A 6,000-nucleotide genomic window follows, 5' to 3' on the forward strand; every position below is an offset into this window, starting at 1 on the left:
AGAGAGAGAGAGACACAGAATCTGAAGGAGGCACCAGGCTCTGAGCTGTCAGCACAGAGCCTGCCAGGAGGCTCAAACTCATGAACTGTGATATCATGACCTGAGCCAAAGTCAGATCTTAACCAACTGAGCCACCCAGGTGCCCCCTATTTAGAAATGTTTAACTTTTTTTTTTTTTTTTTTTTTTTTTTTGTGAGAGAGAGCCTGAGTCAGGGAGAGAGAGAATCTCAGGCAGACTCCATGCTCAGTGAGGAGCCTGACACAAGGCTTGATCCCATAACCTTGGGATCATGACGTGAGCTGAAATCAAGAGTCGGACTCTCAACCAAGCCATCCAGGAGCCCCTACATGTGTTAAAAATAGCACTTCAGCACATCATGTGTCATCTTCTACTCAGTCAAATATGATAGAGGTGTAGTTGATGGGGTTGCTGGGGATCGGTGGGGAAGGATGTTCAGTCTTGTCTCTAAACCTCTCCTCTTGTTTTTCTATTGTGTCTGGCCCACCATTGGTATATCCCGTGAGTTAGCAGCCTGCAAAAGAAAAAGTAAAGCTCCCAACCTCTGTTTTAGAGAAGATATCTTGATCCAATCATTCAAGACTGAATAATCCACCTTCCTGGATCACTCTCTTGAACAGCCGTGCCTTGGAAGGGGGCCTAGGATGGACACCAGGACCTGGTGCTGTCATAACCCTGCTGAGGATTAGTTGTCTGACCTTGCAAAGTCCTTTAATCTCTTGAGGCTTCAGTTTCTCCTCTACTAAATCGCTGAGGAACTTTCCAGTTCAAAAATTATTCTGTGACAGCATAATGCTTAAAGGAAAAGCATTCTTGTAGACATCCAGTACTGTTTTTGATGATTATAATCAAAATATTCTTTAAATAGGTAAACTTAGAATGACATATAAATTTTTATGCAAATAATGTTAGAGATTTGAAACGACAAAATGATGAATCCAATAAAAATTTTAATCTGATATTATCATTAAATTTCAATTACTTTTATTCATTAATACTTGACATTATTAATCCAATGGGATGGATAATACTAGTTTGCATTACCTAGGTTTCTGCTTACAGATGGGATACAATTTTCCAGAGCTCTCCCTCTACCACTGTGGGTTTTTTGTTTGTTTGTGTGTGTGTGTGTGTGTGTGTGTGTGTGTGTGTGTTTAACTTCAAAACATGTTTTTTTTTTTTTAAACCACCTTATTGGCAAATGATTGACATACAAAAAGCTACACATATTTAATGTGCACAACTTGGTGAGTTTAGGATGCGGCTGTTTTTGTTTGTTTGTTTTTTAATTTACATTCAAGTTAGTTAGCATATGGTGCAACAATGATTTCAGGAGTACATTCCTTAATGCCCCTTACCCATTTAGCCCATCCTCCCCCCACAACCCCTCCAGCAACCCTCAGTTTGTTCTCCATATTTAAGAGTCTCTTATGTTTTGTCCCCCTCCCTGTTTTTATATTATTTTTGCTTCCCTTCCCTTATGCTCATCTGTTTTGTATCTTAAAATCTTCATGAGTGAAGTCATATGATATTTGCCTTTCTCTGACTAATTTCGCTTAGCATAATACCCTCTAGCTCCATCCATGTAGTTACAAATTCTACCACTGTGTTCTATTTGTTGACAGTTCTCCCATCATTCTCTCCCCTTGAACTATTGTGAAAATTTTGTCAAGCCATGACATCATTTGGCCTTTACTTGGAAGAATTCCCTGATTACACATTATGTCCTCCTTTGCTTGTTTTCTGCCACATCTGCAATTATTAACGTGAAACTACATAGCACCAAATTAGACTGTAATCAATGGTCATATCTTCCTAAGGAGTATCCAGATGATCCCCACAGTTTCCATTAGTATTTTTATTAGGTTGTCATTATAATAAAAACACAAGAAATTTAAATTTCTTATAAATTCACAATTCCCTGGGATCTCAGCTTGAAAAATGCTGTTTTATGACTCCACAGTGGCCTTGGCAGAGACTTAGTCTAGTGCCTGTATATTACACATACATTAGACCCTCACTTCTTCTAGAGTTTTTTGGAGATCAGGATGTAGAACACAAGATCCAATATTTTTCAAAATGTCATAAAACACAAGGTGATGCCCAGAAAAGAAAGATTGTGATCTATCTTACAGAAATCCTGCTATCCAAGAGTTACTTAAATAAGGAAAGAGGCATAAGGTCTGTAAGGTCCAAAGACCAAAAGGAATAGTACTACAGTGAGAAAAGCACAGTCTGAGACTTACCTCCTGGCTCAGATGTGTGGTCTATTTGATTTTGTGCAGTCTACTGTCATAGAAAAAGCTCATGAGAAACATGAAGAAGAAGCTTACAGTACACAAGAAAGATATGGCTGACCTTCATACGGTAGCCCAAACCCTGACATCTCATGGTCAGAACAATGTGAAGGTAGTACTCTCATCATGAAGCACAGCAAAGTGAACTTGGCTTAGTAATTAATCATGACACAGAAGCAAACCATCGCACAGAAAGCCCAGAGTCTACTGGTGGCCTGGCATGTTTTGGTGGATCCAGAATGAAACTGTCAGTCTCTGTGGGAGTTTGGTCACTGTCACACAGAAGCAAAGAATGTTTTTCACACTGAACTGGTGGAGGAGAACTGAGTGACAGCCCACTCAGTGGCAAAGCAGGTGTCAGCATTAGGGATAATACAGACACTGACAAGGTCTTGCAAACTCTCAAATTTTCTGAGGGAGATGAATACTTGGGAAGCATGCATTTTTATAAATATTGTTTGTTTTGTTTTTGTCTTTTTTTCTTATTGAGAATAGACTTATTTCTTTAAGGTCTCCTTCTTACCTCTTTCCTATTAAAATCCCTGTCCAGAAAGACACGAATCAATTATAGTAATTGCTGCAAAGGTGAAAAAAAGAAAAAAATCAAGAATAGTTAAAATAAAGCCTAGAATGGAATATTATTAGAAAGCCTTTAGTATATCTTTTTTTTCGTTAAACCTTTCATTTTGAAACCATTGTAGATTAACATTCAGCTGTAAGAAATAAAATAGTCAGATCCCATGTACCCATTAGCCAGTTTCCCTCAAAAAGACACCTTGCAAAACTAGAATATAATTTAAAAACTAGGATATTGACATGGATATAGTCAAGTTGTAGAACATATCCATCACCACAAGGATGCTTCGTGTTGTGCTTTTACAGCCACACTTGCTTCCCTCCCACACCTACTTAATCTTTAAACCTTGATCAACCACTACTCTGTTCTCCATTTCTAAATTTTGTCATTTCAAGAATGTTGTATAAATGGAATCATGCAGTTGGTAACCTTTCAGAATTGGCTTTTTTTCACACAGCATACCTCCCTGGAGATTTATCCAAGTTGTTGAATGTATCCATAGCTTGTTCTTTTTATTGTGGAGTAGAATTCCATGACGTGGACATATCACAGTTTACTTAATTTTTCCTCTGTTGGAAGACATCTGGGTTGTTTCCAGTTTGGGGCTATTATAAAGTTGCTATAAACATGCCTGTATTTATTTTTGTGTGAATGTAAGTTTTCAGTCCCCTAGGAAAAATACCTATGATAAAATTGCAAGGTTGCATGGTGGTTACATGTTTAGCTTTTTATGAAACTGCCACACTGTTTTTCTGCTATACTATTTTACATCCCCAACAGCGATGTGTGAGTGTATATTCTAAAAGGCATATGAAAGGAAAAGGAACTGAGTACCTAAGACAATTTTAAAAAAGAATAAACTAGGAGCATTTTATAATTTTCAGTATACGAGTCCCTCAACCTGCCATGCTAGATTTACAACTATTTCTTTTTCAAAATAATCTTCTTTTTTTTCTATTTTAATTTCACTAATTTCTGCCCTAACCTATTTCCTTCCTTCTACTTGCTTCGGGTTTATTTTGTTCTTCTTCTTCTAGGTTCTTGAGGTAGGAGCTTAGATTATTGATTTGAGGCATTTCATCTTTCCTAATATTTGCATTTAGCGCTATAAATTTCCCTCTCAGCATGGCTTTAGCTGTTTCCCACAAATTTTGAGTTGTATTTTCATTCAATCCAGCGTATTTTTTTAAAAATAGGTTCTACATTGGGCATGGAGCCCAACGCAGGGCTTGAACTCACAACCCTCAGATCGAGACCAGAGCTGAGATCAAGAGTTGAATGTTTAATGGACAGAGCCACCCAGGTGCCCCTCAACCCAACAGATAAGTTTTAAATTTATCTTAAGAGTTCCTTCTTAACCTATGGATTATTCAGAAATGGGTTGTTAAGTTTCCAAGTGTTTGGAAATTTTCCTATTATCTATTATTAACTCCCAGTTCGATTCTATTGTTTTTGAAGAATATATTCTCTATTGTTTTAATTCCCTAAAGTTTGTGGAGGTTTGTTTCAAAGTCAAGGCTGTGGTCTATTTTGGTATATGTATTGTGAGCATTTAAAAAGAATGTGTATTTTGCTGTGGTGCTGTGACATTTTCTACAAATGTCAATTAGATCTTTGTAGTTGATGGTGCTGACTGCTTCTAAATTTTTGCTGATTTTCTAATTGCTCTATCAATTGTTGACTAAAAGTTATTAAGGTTCCCAACTATAATTATGGATTTGTTTATTTTTTCCTTTCATTGCTATCAGTTTTCCTTCATGTATTTTGCAGCTCTGTTGTTTGGTACAAACATACTTAGGATTATTATGTTTTTTGGTAGATTGAGTCTTTTATGATAAAATTACTCTCTCTGTTACCACTAATTCTCTTTGCTCTCAAATCCCTTGGATTTTATTTTAGATCTTTCGTCTTTTCTAATATACATACTCATTGTTATAAATTCCCTTCTAAACACTGCTTTTGCTACATCACACAAGTTTTGATGAGTTGTATTTCATTTTTATTTAGTTCAAGATATTTTTAAATCTCTCTTGAGACTTCCCTGATCCATGTGTTATGTAGAAGTGTGATGTTTACCTTCAAACATCTGGGGATTTTTCCAGCCATCTTTCTGTTGTTGACTTCTAATCTAATTCCATTGTGATCTAAGACCATACTTCGCATTATTTCTATTCTTTTATATTTGTTAAGGCATGTTTTATGACCCAAAATGTGGTCTATCTCAGTGAATGTTCTAACTGAGCTTAAGACAAATGTGTATTCTGTTGTTGTCGGATGAAGTATTCTATAAATGTCAAATAGATCCAGTTGATTGATGGTGCTGTTTGGTTCAACTTTATCCTTACTGATTTTCTGCCTGCTGGATCTGTCAATTACTGATAGAATGTTGAAATCTCCAACTATAATAACAGATATATCTATTTTTCCTTGCTGTTCTACCAATTTTTGCCTCGCATATTTTATATTTTAATTCCAGTATAGTTAACATACAGTGTTATATTCATTTCAGATGTACAATATAGCAGTTCAACAATTCTATACATCACCCTGTGCTCATCACAGCAAGTGCACTCCTTAAACTCCATAACTTATTTAACCCATCCTCCCACACACTACCTCATATATCTTTATGCTCTGTTGTTAGGTACATACCCATTAAGGATTGTTAAGTCTTCTTCGAGAATGGATCCTTTTATTATTATGTAATGCTCCTTTTTATCCGTGATAATTTTCCTTGCTCTGCAGTCTGCTTTATCTGAAATTAATACACCTAGTCCAATATCGGTTGAATTGTGTCCCTGCTAAAATGATGATGAAGTCGTAATCCTCAGTACCTCAGAATGCAACCTTATTTGGACATAGGGCTATTACAGATGTAATTAGTTAAGATGAGGTCATGCTGGAGTAGAGTGGGACTCTAACCCAATATGACTGATGTCTATGTAGAAAGGAGGAATTTGGAGACAGATACGTGCACAGGGAGAACACCATGTGAAGATTGGAATTCTGCTGCCAAGGACCTATCTGAAGTTAGGAGAGAGTCCTAGAACAGACCCTTCCCTTCAACTTCAAATTGGGGATAGCCCTGCTGACACCTTAATCTTGGA

The sequence above is a fragment of the Leopardus geoffroyi genome, chromosome A3, assembly GCF_018350155.1.
Source record: "Leopardus geoffroyi isolate Oge1 chromosome A3, O.geoffroyi_Oge1_pat1.0, whole genome shotgun sequence".
NCBI classification, from domain to species: domain Eukaryota; kingdom Metazoa; phylum Chordata; class Mammalia; order Carnivora; family Felidae; genus Leopardus; species Leopardus geoffroyi.